This window comes from Gopherus flavomarginatus, unplaced genomic scaffold (assembly GCF_025201925.1).
Source record: "Gopherus flavomarginatus isolate rGopFla2 unplaced genomic scaffold, rGopFla2.mat.asm mat_scaffold_34_arrow_ctg1, whole genome shotgun sequence".
NCBI lineage: Eukaryota > Metazoa > Chordata > Testudines > Testudinidae > Gopherus > Gopherus flavomarginatus.
This window is the reverse complement of record NW_026115061.1, coordinates 3449766-3463933: the sequence shown is the minus strand read 5'-3', so window position 1 is coordinate 3463933 and position 14168 is coordinate 3449766. Positions and strand designations below refer to the sequence as shown.

General features: G+C 51.3%; 1 non-coding gene across 1 annotated transcript; it reads right to left on the bottom strand.

Annotated features, from left to right (window-relative positions):
* Window positions 1-13668: 13668 nt before the first annotated feature.
* On the bottom strand, window positions 13669-13751 carry TRNAS-GCU (transfer RNA serine (anticodon GCU)). The gene has a single exon. It is a non-coding gene; the product is annotated as a tRNA-Ser (tRNA).
* Between the last annotated feature and the right edge of the window lie 417 nt (window positions 13752-14168).

Sequence of the window (14168 nt, the reverse complement as noted above, 5' to 3'; positions counted from 1 at the left end):
CTGGAGCTAAGGGTAGGGTTCCCAGGGTTGGGGCCTCTGGACCTAGTGTTAGGGGCACCACGAGGACGGCCCCTGGAGCTAGGGTAAGGTCCCACGGATAGAGCCCTTGGAGCTAGGGTTAGGGGAACCATGGGTAGGGCCCCTGGAGCTAGAGGAAGAAGCCCCAAGAGTAGGGCCCCTAGAGCTGGGTTAGGGAAACCAGGGATGGGGCCCCTGGAGGTAGGGTTAGGGCCTCAAGGGTTAGAGCCCCTGGAGTTTCCATTAGGGGTCCCATGGGTAGGATCCTTGGAGCTAGGGTTAGGAGCCCTAGGAGTAGATCCTCTGGAGCTGGGGATATGAGCCTCAGTGGTAGGGCCCCTGGAGCTAGGGTTAGGGGTCTCACGGGTAAGGCCTCTGGAACTAGGGTTAGGGGCCCACAGGTAGGGGCCCTGCAGTTAGGGTTAGGGGTCCCACTGGTAGAGCCCCTGGAGAGAGGGTTAGGGGCCCCACTGGTTGGGCCCCTGGAGCTAGAGTTAGGGACCCCAGGGAAGGAGTCCCTGGAGCTAGGGTTAGGGGCCCCAGTGGTAGGGCCCCCGGAGCAAGTGTTAGAGACCTCACGGTTAGGGCCCCTGGAGCTAGGGTTAGGGGCCTCACAGGTAGGGTCTAAGGAGTTAGGGTTAGCAGCCCAATGGGTAGGGCCCCGGTAGCTAGGGTTAGGGGCCCCAGGGGTAGAGCCCTATAGCTGGGTTGAGAGGTTTATTTAAAATAGACATACATCTTTTAAGATCTGCTTCAGAAATGCTAATGTTGATATAAGCAAAAGTCTTCATAGTGTTCCCCTGGTCATCTTTCCTGATAACAATTTCCACATCTGTAACATTTCCAGACTTGCTGAATCTTTCCTGCAGTTCAGCCTCAGATACTGTATGGCCAAGTCCTCCAACATATAAACGTTTTAAAACTTGTTTTTTCTCCATAACAAAAAGTCACACTGTTTCATTTAGGATGTATGTTTTATCCTTCGCACATGTCCAGCCAGGAAAGGGTAGGGCCTCTGGAGCTAGGGTTAGGATCCCAATGGGTAGGGCCCCTGGAGCTATAGTTTGGGGCCCTACGAGCAGGGTACCTAAAACTAGGGTTAGGGGCCCCAGGGATGAGGCACCTGGAGCTAAGTTTAGGGGCACCATGGGTATGACCCCTGCAGCTAGGGTTAGGGCCCTAAGCGGTAGGACCCCTGGAGTTTGGGTTAGGGGTCCCACGTGAAGGGCCTCTGGAGATAGCGTTAGTGGCCTGACTGGTAGGCCCCAGGTTGAAGGGCCCCTGCACCTAGGGATAGGGGCCCTACGGGTAAGGCCCCTGGAGTTAGGGTTAGGGGCCACACAGTTAGGGCCTCTGGAGCTATGGTTAGGGGCTTCACGTGTAAGGCCCCTGGAGCTAGGTTTATGGGCCCCATGGGTAGGGCCCCTGGAGCTAGGGTTAGTGGCCCCAGGTATGGGGCACTTGGAGTTACTGTTAGGGGCTCCACGGATGGGACCCCTGGACTTAGGATTAGGGACCCCATGGGTATGGCCCCTGGAGCTAGCGTTAGGGGCCCCAGGGGTAGTGCACCTGGAGCTAGGGTTAGGGGTCCCACAGGTAGGGACTCTGGAGCTAGTGTTAGGGGCCCCACGTGTAGAGCCTCTGGAGCTATGGTTTGGGACCCCTTGGGCAGTGTCCCTATAGCTAGGGTTAGGTGCCCCAGGGATGTGGCCCATGGAGCAAAGGTTAGGGATCCCAGGGGTGGGGCCCCTGGAGCTAGGGTTAGAGATCTCACGCTTAAGGCCTCTGGAGCTAGGATTAGGGGCCCCTGAAACAAGGGCTATGGGCTCCACGGGTTGGGCACCTGGAGCTATTGTTCGGGGCCCCAGGGATGGAGCCTCTAGAGCTAGGGTTAGGGGCCCATGGGTATGGCAACTGGAGCTAGAGTAATGGGCACAGGGGTAGGGCCCCAGGAGCCAGGGTTAGGGGCCCCACGGATAGGGACTCTGGTGGAGTAGGGACTATCTGTGTGGGAGATGGGAGAGCAGGGGGTGACGTAAGGTGAGGGACAGGACCTAAGCCTGTAACTCAAGCTAGGCAGCGGGCAGGGGTCAGCACCTTTGCCTGGGAAGCTGGACACAGGAAGGGGCCGGCTGGAGGGAGTTAGTTCAGTTTCGGTTTGGAGCTGGGTTATTGGAATTCAGGGAATCCCAAACTGGGAACTAAGCTTTCTGAACCCCCAGAAGGACTCGATCGAGAGGTCCTGGTTGTGTCCAAAAGCTCTGCTGTATCCTTCGTTCCTGTTGGCCAAAAAAACCTTTTGTTTTACTGGCTGGCTGAGTCACTGTGTGTCCCAGGAAGAGGGGTGCAGGACCGGATTCCCCCACACTCCGTGACATAAATATCTGTGCCCCCCACTAACCCCCTAAGCCCCTCTGGAACCCCTGCAGCCTGGACGTAGGTATCTGTGCCCCCCACGAACCCCCTAAGCCTCCCAGGGACCCCTTCAGTCTGCATGTAGGTGGAAACCTTCTGCCAGGCTGAATTGATAGCAACAAGGACTGGGTTCAACACATAGAGGTCCCTTCCCTACTACGTAATGCAAACCAGCTCGAGCCCCCACCCAGTGACTATGGGAAAATTTTACATACGCACCCCTAGGTGCCTCAAAGAGGCGATACTTCCCCTCTCGCAAGCACAGAGTCTGGGTGTAGCAGAAAATGTTTAATAACGTGAGATAAACAACATAGCATTAAATTGGGAAAACACCTCAATTAGGCCGTGTCCTTTTCCCTGGGCTCTTGAGTCTAGCAATCCCCAAATCACCCCAAGACTCCAAAGTCCAATACCTCAAATATTTCATGAGTCCAGCAACCCCAAAATCACCCACAGTTGCGCAACCCCAGAGTTCAAGAGTCTATCTGCAGGGTTTTTCCCCCTGTCAGCCTGGGTAGAAAGGAGCACTTTACGTGGTCCACTGCTGACTGCCCTGCCTCTCCGTGGGATTCTGCTTCCGCCTTCCCCATGAACTGCTCAGCTCGGTCCACCAGCTACTCTGTTCTGCCAGCTGACCGGTGATCTGCTCCAGCTGTCCTAAAAAACTACTCAGCTCACCTCACTCCGTGGGCTATTCTAACCATCCCACAAACTGCTTCTCTCTGTCAGCTGCTCTGCTCCACAATATAACTTCAGACTCCCTTACTGGCTAACAAAGCTCTTTAGTGATTTCAGCTGAGGAACCTGGAACTTCAATTGTTAAAAGAATCAAATTTCAGCTTTAATCTTCAACTGCTAAAAGAGAAAAAAGTGCAATTCAGGTTTTTGGTTCACCCGAGGAGCTCACTCCCTTGTCTAGCGAGTGCCACTCAATTGTTGGTGAGAATCCCTGTCTCAAAGCAGTTTCACAGTTCCTCATCCACACAATCAGTGTGACAACACTCCACATCTCATGCCCCAACAACAAATAAACCGGGGATACCACAGCTGCCAAAGCAGCTCTGGTATCCAGGCTGTCGTTGCCGTGTCAGGAGGGGTGGGTCTGCCTATGCAAACACGATCAGCCCCTGAAATTCTTTTCTACACTCTCCATAATTCACCACCAGATGTCAAGGTAGAGTTCATCCTGCTTCTGCTTATATAGGTATCTGTGCTCCCCACAACCCCCTAATCCCACCGGGACCCATCTAGCCTGGATAAAGGTATCTGTGCTCCCCACAAACCTCTAAGCCCCCCAGGGAACCCGCAAGCCCAGATGTAGGCATCTGTACGCCCCACAAACCCCCTAATAGCCACAGGACCCCTCCAGCCTGTAGGTAGGTATCTGTGACCCCCAGAGCCACACAAAGACCCTCAGGACCCCTACAGCATGGATGTTTGTATCTGTGACCCCCACAAAGCGCCTAAGCTACCCAGGGACCCCTACAATCGGGATGCAGGTATCTGTTCCCCCCAAAACACCTAATCCCCCCCGAGACCCCTCCAGCCTAGACATAGGTATCTCAGACCCCATAACCCTCCTAAGACCCCCGAAACCCCTCCAGCCTAGACACAGGTATCTGTGCCCCTCACAAACCCCCTAGGCCACGATGGGACCCCTCCAGCCTCGACATAGTTATCTGAGCTCCACTCACCCCCCCTAAGGCCCCCAGGACCCCTCTTGCCTGGATGAAGGTATCTGTGGCCCCCACAAACCCCTAAGCCCCACCAACATCCCTATAGCTTGGAAGTAGGTATCTGTGCACCCTCACAAACCCACTGATCCTCCCAGGGACCCTACAGCATGGACATAGGTATCTGTACCCCAAAATGCCCCAAAGCAACCCTGGAACCCCTACAGCCTCGAAATAGGTATCTGTGCCCCCCCACAACTCTCAAATACCCCCACAACCCCTCCAGCCTGGAAGTAGATATTTGTGACCTCCAGAAACCCCCTAAGCCCTCACCAGGGCTTCTCCAGCCTGGACATAGGTATCTCTGCCTCCCACAAGCCCCCTAAGACCCATAGGTCCCCCACCAGCCTGGTTGTAGCTATGTGTACGCCACACAAACCCCCTAAGCTCCCCAGGGCCCCCTCCAACCAGGACATAGGTATCTGCACAACCACAACTCTTTAAGTCCCCCAGGGATCCCTCCAGACCATGCATAGGTTTCTGTGCCCCTCACCAACTCCCTAAACCCCCAGGGACCACTACAGCTTGGACGTATGTGTCTGTGCTCACCACAACCCCCTAAGCCATCCAGGGACCTCTCCAGCCCGGATGTAGATATTTGTGTCCCCTATGAAGTCCCTAATCCCCACCGGAATCCCTCCAGCCTAGACGTAGCTATCTGTGCCCCTCACTACCCCTAAGCCCCAGCAGGGATCTCTACAGCCTCTATGTAGGTGTGATGCTCTGTGCATTACCCTGCGTGGCCACAGGGTGTCACTGTTCCTCTATGAGAGAAAAGCTCTGTGCATTACCTTGCGTGGCCACAGGGTGTCACTGTTGCTCCATGCGGGAGATGCTCTGTGCATTACCCTGCGTGGCCACACAGTGTCACTGTTGCTCCATGAGGGAAATGCTCTGGGCATTACTGTGATGGAGTAGGGACTGTCTGTGTGGGGGATGGGCGAGCAGGGGGTGACTTTAGGACTCGACACGTGCTCAGCCTGTAACGTGAGCTAGGCAGGGGGGAGGGAGTCAGCACCATTGCCAGGGAAGCTGGACACAGGAAGGGGCCGGCTGGAGGGAGTTCGTTCAGTTTTGGTTTTGGTCTAGGTGGTTGGAATTCAGGGAATCCGAAACTGGGAGTTAAGTTTCCTGAACCTCCAGAAGGACTCGATTGAGGGGTCCTGCTTGTGCCTCCAAACTCTGCTGTATCCTTCACTTCTGCTGTCCAATAAACCTTCTGTTTTACTGGCTGGCTGAGAGACACCTTGTGTCCCAGGAAGAGAGGTGCAGGACCGGACTCCCCCACACTCTGTGACAGACCCTCAGCCCTTCCGGGACCCCTGTAGCCTGGACGTAGGTATCTGTGCCCCCCCACCAAATACCTAAGACCCCTGTAGACCCCTCCATCCTGAGTTTAGGTATCTGTGCCCCCTCACAAGCCCCCTAAGCCCCCCAGGGACCTATACAGCCAGAGCATTGTTATCTGTGCCCTATATAGACTCCATAAGCCCCCCAGGACACTCCAGTGTGCACGTCGGTATATGTGCCCTTCAGAAACCCCCTAACCGCCCAGGAAACCCTACAGCCTGGATGTAGGCATTTGTACCTCCACAACCCCCCTATCCCCCCGCCGGGACATCTACAATCTGGATGTAGATATCTGTGCCCCTCACAAAACCTCTAATCACCCCTGGGACCGATACAGCCTGGACATACATATCTGTGCCCACTCGAACCCCTAAGACCCCCTGGTACCTCTACAGCTGGGACACAGGTATCCTGGGCCCCCAAAAATCCCCTAAGACACCCAGGATGCCTCCAGCCTGGACGTAGGTATCTATGCCCCCCATGAACCCCCTAAACCCCACTGGGACCCCTAGATCCTGGAGATTGGTATCTGTGTCCCCCCCAAGCTCTCTAAGCCCCCCAGGGACCCCTACGACCTGGACGTAGTTATCTGTGCACCTCAAGGCCCCTAAGATCCCTCGGACCCCTACAGCCTGGATGTAGGTGTGACGGTGCTCCCTGTGGGAGCCAGCTGAAGTCACTTAATCAGGGTGAACTGCAAACAAAACAGGGCAGACAAATCCCAAATGCTGGTGGTGATTTCAATACTTAGATTTACCAAGCCAGCACAAAGCAGCTTCTGTAGTACCTCACTGGTTACTTAGAAGTTTAAGCCACGCAGTTCCCTTAAAGTACCCAGCCTCAGGCCTCCGTCCAGACACACCTGTCAGATATGATGATGATTCCTGAAAATCTTACTTCATCATATAAAAGAAAAGATTCTTCCAATCCCAAAGGATCAGCCACATACTCAGGATCTATTACAACTTAGATCGTACCTAAAATACATGCTATAGCCAATTCTTATTAAGTAAGCTAAAATGTATTAGAAAAGAAAAGAGAGAGAATGTTGGTTAAAAGATTAGTAGACATATAGACTTGAATTCAGTTCTTGAGGTTCAGATACAAAGTAGAGATGAGCTTGTAGTAGCCAAAAGTCCTTTTTGAAATAGTCCATAGGTTATAGTCCAATTTCCATATTCAGGGTGGCTCCAGTCAATGACTGGGGATCACAATCCTTGTGGCTTAAGGTTTCCCCGTCTTGAAACTCAAAGCAGATATGAGATGAAGAAGGATCGTGTCCCAGGCTTCTTATACATTTCCAGCAGCCTTTCAGCCTGAGAAAACAATAGGCTTAGCTCTCCTTCCAAACATCCTGGCAATTAGTACAGGGTAATTTATTCATTAAACAGTTCAAATAGAGGTTACCACAACCTTCAAAGAGACACATAGACAATAATACTATTTCACTCAAGTACCATCATAAATGTTAATATTCCTTTTTTGCTCTTTGAATTAAAATTATAGCAACAGACAAGACTTGTTTGCTTACATCACAAGACCTGAGCAAAAGTCTCCCCTTCTACTTCTAACAATGCAGACTTGCATTTCAAAGCTCTGTTCATTTACATATCTTGCTAAGCAGTTCTTAAGGTTCACCCATGGGTCAGGTCAGTCGGTGAGGTGAGTTAATTAACTCTTTCTGGCCCTGTCACCTTTCAATGAGAGATTAGATTATACTTATAATGTCACAGTGGTGGTGAGTCGGCTGCTGCAGCTCCTCATAGACTCTGCCTGCATCTCTCACCAAGCTGGAGTACAGCAGTCAAGGGGAGAGCACTCGATGTGTTGCATCTACACTAGATGCGATATATCGACCCCACTGGATCGATCGCTGCCCACCGATTCGGCAGGTGGTATAGACATACCCTGAGTATCTGGTGATCAGAGCTGGACCCCGGAGTGGGACACGTTGAAGGAACTCAGGGGTTAAGGTGCCTCTATTGTCAACTGTCAGGGCTGCTGTAGCTCAGAGGAGGGTGCTTGACTACCTGGCAGGCTTAGGTGCCGCAAACCTGGGAGGCGGGAGATGTGAAGCGGTCACGGTGTGCTTGGGGTGCTCGTGCTCAGAGCAGGGGTGAGCTGGGGCGAGGGGTGAGCTGGGTGCTGCAAGGCAGAGCAGGGGAGTTGCCACAAGAGGGGCGCCTCAGGGTGGAGGGAGGAGCTGCCACGGGTGGGGCGCCTTAGGGCGAGGGCACGGGGGAGGAGGGCGCAAGGTGGAAGTTTCGCCTACGGCATGAAACATCCTTGCATGGGCCCTGCCCCATGCCCTGCCTGCAGCCAGCCCTGCACCCCCTACCCTGCCCTGCCTGCAGCCAGCCTCTGTCTCCATCCAGCCCTGCACCTTCTGCCCTGTCCGCACCAGCCGCATCCTCCCTGCCCTGCCTGCAGCCAGCCCCACAGCCAGCCCCTGACACACCCTCTGCCCTATCTCCAGCTAACTCCTGCCGCTTCCCCCTGTGGCCCTGCCCAAAGCCAACCAGCCCCCACACACCCGCAGCCTGCACCAGCCCTGCACCCCCTGTCTGCAGCCAGCCCCGCACCCCCTACCCTGTCTCCAGGCAACCCCTGATGCACCCCCCAGCCTGAAGCCAGCCAGCCCCTCATCCCTTGCCCTGCCTGCAGCCAGACCCTACCTCCAGCCAACTCCATGTCCACTGATGCCCTGCAGTTCCCAGGGAAGTAACCATGCACATCTGCTTCAATGAAGGGGGCAGGGAGCAGCTGGGACCCACACATGTGCACACTCTTGGGTGACCAGACAGCAAATGTGAAAAATCGGGACTGGGGTGGGGTAATAGAATCCTAGATAAGAAAAAGACCCCAAAATTTGGACTGTCTCTATAAAATCGGGACATGAGGACACCTTAGCACACCCCCAGGACTCCTGAGTTCCATTGCTGGGTTTCCTATTGGTTCCACTGCTGGTTGTTTTCCTTTTCCTGGGGGGACTTTCGGCAAGTTGCTCCACACTCTAGGGCTCTGTCCCCAGCAGTCAAATAGGGATTTCATACTTTCCCGCTATTGGACAGTGCTGAGAGAATCCCCCAGCAAAAGCTGCTCTGACAGTGCTAAGCAGCATCTGACCATTCAAGGTCAGAGCTCGGTACCTGGGAGAAGTGTTTGGCTCTGGGGTTTCACTTCAGCCCAGTCTAGAGAGAGGGGCCCAACCATGGAGTTTGGCTCAAGAAGACCAAGTGTCCAATTTGTTAAGGGCGTTTTGAATTCCAACCCTGTGCTCCTAAGTGTTTGGTGTCAGTTGCAAATTTTAGAAGCATGCTCTCCACTGCATTTTCCAAATCATTCATGAAAATATTGAATAGTATCGGACCGCGGACTGATCCCTGCCGGACCCACTAGGTACACCCTCTCCGTTGGACAGCCAAACATGGAGAAGGGCTCCTGGAGTCTGGGCTTTCAAAAAGCTCTGCACCAACATTACATTGATTACAGCTGGACTGCATTTCCCTCGTTTGCTTGTGAGAATGTCCTGCGGGACTGTGTGAAAAGCCTTAGCAACCCCAAGCTAGATCCCATCTACTGTTTACCCACCTCCACGAGGCCCAAAACCCTGCCAAAGAAGGAAAGAGGATTCGTTTGGAATGATTTGTTCTTGACAAATCCATGCTCACTAGTCCTAAGAACCAAACTATTCTGTAGGTGCTGCTGACAAACTGAGTGCTTAAGAATGTATTGCAGGATCTCTCCAGCAATGACAGTGAGGCTAGCTAGTCTGTAAGTCTCAGGGGTCTCTTTGTTCCCCTTTTAGAGAAAGGTCCTGTCTTGTTCATGGATGGGAAGATGTTCTTTTTCAGGGATCTCAGACGAGAACTGGGGCACAGCACCTGGTTTGTCAAGGCCACAAAAAAGGAGGTAGGAACCTCTTCTCGCATGCTGCCAAAGAACCCAAGGTACCTGAAAGACAGGGACTCACATCCCTGAACGGGCTTTTAAAAAGGCACTGGTTAAAGATTGGCCCCGACCATTTCTTGTTTCCATAGACTAGACATTTTAGCAAACTTTAGAATTCCTTGGTGCTAAACACTGTGAAACTCCCCTTTCTCCTTCACAGAGCGTTTTAACGCCCCTTACCTCACTCAGGCTCACAACTGCCCGGAGTTTGAGAACTGTCCCTGTTCCCATTGGACTGATGGGAGGAGCCTGAGGTGCAGAGAAGGGAAGTGACCTACCCAAGCGCCTACACAGTAAGGTGGTGACAGAGCCAGAAAGAGAAGCCACCAGTCCTGACTCCTGTTCTAACAGACAATAACCCCCCCCCCCCCCCAGAGGCAGGGATAGAGCTCAGGAATCGAGATGGTGGAGAAATTTCATTGAATCCATTTCTGTCAGAAAATCCCATTCAGGCTAATCCGGTTTGTTTCTCAAAATCATAACAAGTGGGATGAAAGTTCTTTGCAAAAATATTGTATTGCAAAACAAAAGCATCTCCTGTTTGTCGGAGTGTGTTAAATTGTCTCCTCGCACACAAAGAGGAGACACTTAGATCTCAAACATTAGATAAGATGCTTCAGTCTGAGCAAAGTCATTGCTGCTCTTAACAATTTCAAAATAAAAGAATGCAAATAAAATAGACTATTTCAGCTATTCTATTACGTGTTAATCTGCTCTGAGTAAACGTGATAGGACACCTCATATTATGACCTACTCCAAGTGACACTCTCCAATGGATCCCCATCCTTCACCCACCGTCAGGTAGGTAAGAGCGGATCGTTATTATTTCTACTTGAAAGAGGGAGAAGCTAAGGCTGAGAAAGGAGAATTGACTTGTTTTAGGTCACACAGCCAGTCAGAGGCAGAGTTGGGAATAGGACCCAAGAGACCTGATTTTCAAACTACCCATTGGATCTTGAATTTCAGACACTGAATGACCTGAATAAAGTGCTCTCAGATGAGCTCCAGACCAACAACAGTGACAGTAACTATTCAGCAAGTATTTGAGGAAAACTGCAATGTTAAAGAGAATCATGAACTGCTCAGAGACTACTAATGCAGAGAAGAGGCAAAATTCATCAAACATAGAACTGGTTTTGACTTATAAAGAGAAAAACAAGGACCTGAGTCTCCTCCCTGTCAATAACACCCGGCTCAGCCAATCAGGGTAGAGACTGAGGATGGGAGGCTGAGGGATCTCACCAGAGAGCCCAAAGGATGGCCCAGGTCACCAGTGGGGATCACTTCCCGAGCAATAGTTCAGCCTCACATTTTTGGGTAGACCTCTCACAGTGAGAACTGCAGAGCACTGAACTGCAAAAAACTAAAAAAAACACACACACACTCTCTCTCTCCCCCTCCTTCCTGGTGTTGGGAGGGGAACAGGTAAAAGGACAAAGGAAGCAAGAGGGGAGAAAGGAGGGAGGGAGCGATGGAGGAAGAGGTGAAACAAAAAGGACAAACCCTAATGTCCCCCGTGATTCGAAGGGACAGAATCCCAGGTGCAGAATAAAATTCAGCCTCCTTAAGCTCGTGTTTTCCATGCCTCGAATTCACCTGTCACCAGATGGATCAGACTGAACAGCTTTCAAACCTCCAGGAGGCTTTTACCTTCTAAAAAGGGACGGCTGTTTTCTAGTAAAATCACTAAAATTGAAGGAGAAACCTGGAAAGAAGTTCCTCCTGGTGCTCACGTACGTGAACCCGAATACTCTCTCAGTCTTCAAAGACAGACCTGGGGAAGGAGACTTGCTGAAGCAAAGCCACAGGGGTCTCTGAGGTTTCCCTGGCCCCTCACCCCTGTCCTGCCTTGCTGATGTCAGCATCTCTCTGTGAGGTCACCACCTCCCCACCACCTTGGACCAATAAGTCTTAGGTCCTGCAAAAGGCCTTTGTGATGTCACTGCCACATACCTCCTTTGCTGTGCCAATGTCCTGCCCCTGGCCTGGACCTTTGGAGGTTTGAGCTACTCCCTGTGGAACACTCCACTCAAGGAGCGTTCATTCTAGTCAGCAAGCCGGCTAGACAGAAAAACATCAGACGCTGCTCCCAATGCTACACTCAGTTTTTCAGAAATTAGTCGACTTTCTGGCCAGAAGAGACCATTAGATTATCTAATCTGACCCCCTGCATGTCACAGGCCTCCTGTATGACACAAGAGCTACTTTGGGGGCAAACACATTCAAGAAAGGCATCTAGTCTTCATTAAATGACATCAGGAGATGAAGAATCCACCCCTTTCCTTGGTAGCTTGTTCCTGTGGTGAATCATCCTCGCTGTTGACTATTTGTGCCTTAGTTGTAATAGGAATTTCTCTCTTTTCACCTTCCAATCATTGGGTCTTGTTATGCCTTTCTCTGCTAGATTCAAGAGCCCTTTAATAACCAATCTTTTCTCTCCATTAAGGCACTTCAACACTTCAGCGAAGTCACCTTTCAATCTTCTTTTCATAAGCTAAACAGGTTGAGCTCTTTCAATAGCTCACTAGAAGGTATTTTTCTCCAGCCCTCAGAACATTTGGTAGCTCTTTGCTGCCCTAGCTCCAATTTCACAACATCTTTTACAAATGAGGACACCAAAACTGAATGCTATTCCAATATCAGTCTCACTGATGCCATGTCACCTCCTGTGACGTTATTGACATAATCTGTAACTGTGCAGATCACTGTTGCGACCACTGTTCTATATTTGCAGCCAATACTGTAGAAAGGTTGTCATGTAAGGGGTCTATGGAGAGGTTCTGATTGGCTGATTATAATGATGCTATCTCTAGATGTGTATCATTTTTGTAGTTGATGTTATGAATATTGGCTCTATGCTGCCCATATTTCAAACTTGTGCCATAATGGGGGACAAAACAGCTACCTTGTTAGAAGTGGCTTTGCCAATAGATGGAACCTGGGATTTAAACTCCCAATGATCGCATTGTGTTTGGGATCCATTTGAATTCCTCTCCCAGGTCTTTGACACTTTCATCTCCACTCATAGCGACTCTGATAGAGGATTAAAGAAGTCAAAGCATCATCTCCAAGCACAGACAACGGAGAATGCTTCATCACATGACACTTTGAGAAGTGGATGGATAGCACGTGATGAAGATAAACTCTGCCAGGCTCAGACAAAAGATAACAGTTGTGCAGTGATGAGGAAGGAGGGAATCTCTGAGTCACCCGTCCACGGTCGTGTCTTCACAGTGCTCCCAAGCTGGAGAGTGAAGAACCCCCTCGGTCCCACCGTGAGACTGAGGAACAGGAGGCCTGTCACCCCCATTCCTGCCGTCCTGCATTCCTGGTGTCCAGCATCCCAGAGGGCCTCCGTGCCAGCAACAAAACCAAACCGTCGTCTGGACTCCCCAGTGCTCCTCCTCAACGGCTCTAAATCAGCGGGAGAGTGGAAGGTCCTGGGCTTCGCGCCGGCACCTGGGATCCACTGCACCTGAACAGTGGGGAAAGGTTTCTGTGTTGGGGCATTGTTTAGTGTTTTCTAGTTTCCAAGGGAGGGTTTATGGGCCTGAGCGTTAAGCTCCCAAACCCAGTCACTGTTTCATTGTATTCATTAAGTTTGCATTTTCCCCTGTTCCCCCAGCTTTCTGTACCTTTACCCTCACTACACTTACCTTTGTTTGTGCCAAACCACCTTGTCTCCTCTTTGTTTTATTTACACCTCAGAAGGAGGGAGGCAAAATCCACTGGTGATAGAGACAGGAGGGAGTCGAGTTTGTATCTCCTGAGAAAAGTGGCTTTTTCCTTTCCTATTTCTCCCCTACCATTTCTAACATTTTCCTTGGCTGGTGGCACAGGAGGGGGTGTAGGATTAGGGTGAAGGGGGTGCAGGAGAGGGGCAGGGGTTGGGGCGCAGGGGTTGGGGTGAAGGGGGTGCACGAGAGGGTCAGTGGCTGGTGGCACAGGAGGGGGTGCAGGGGTTAGGGGCGAAGGGAATTCAGCTTGAGGAAACATTAGCTTTTAAGATAAAAACTACGAAATACAGAACTAGAGACATTTTTTAGAAATCTGGGATTTAGACATTTTATTTAAAGCCGGGGGGGGTGTGTTGGAGTTTCTGGGAAGGTTTTTGTTTGCAAGAAGCAACATTGTTGTGTCTGTTATTGTACCAAGTGGGGAGATGGTTGTCTATAAAGGAAGAGTCAAGACCAAACGCATCCAGTGAGGATGGGATTTGAACCCATGCATGCAGAGCACAATGGATTAGCAGTCCATCACCTTAACCCCTGGGCCACCTCATCTGAGCTGTAACAAAATGGACAGGAGGAGAAATCTAAGGCCGACAGAGATAGGGACACTAAGGAGTTTTTAAATACTAAGCGTAAGCAGGCTCTGAATGAGCTCCCCTCTCTCACCTAGTGAGGAGCTGGGGAAAGACTTCAGGAACAGACCGTGTTTGCATAGACACACCTACTCTGCCTAGCTATGCAGCATGATGGGGCCGCTCCCCCAAAATGACCAGTTTGGGATGGTCTTGGGTTACAAATCACTTTAGGATTGAGTGGAATAAAATGTTATTCTCCTTCCTGTATGAGTGAAGGGCAGCAGAACAGACCTAGTCCATCCTGATGGAGGGGTAGATGAGTGAGGAATAGCTTTTATTGGACTTAAGAGAAGGATTGAGGACATCACGCTAAAACAGTGGTCCCCAAATATTTC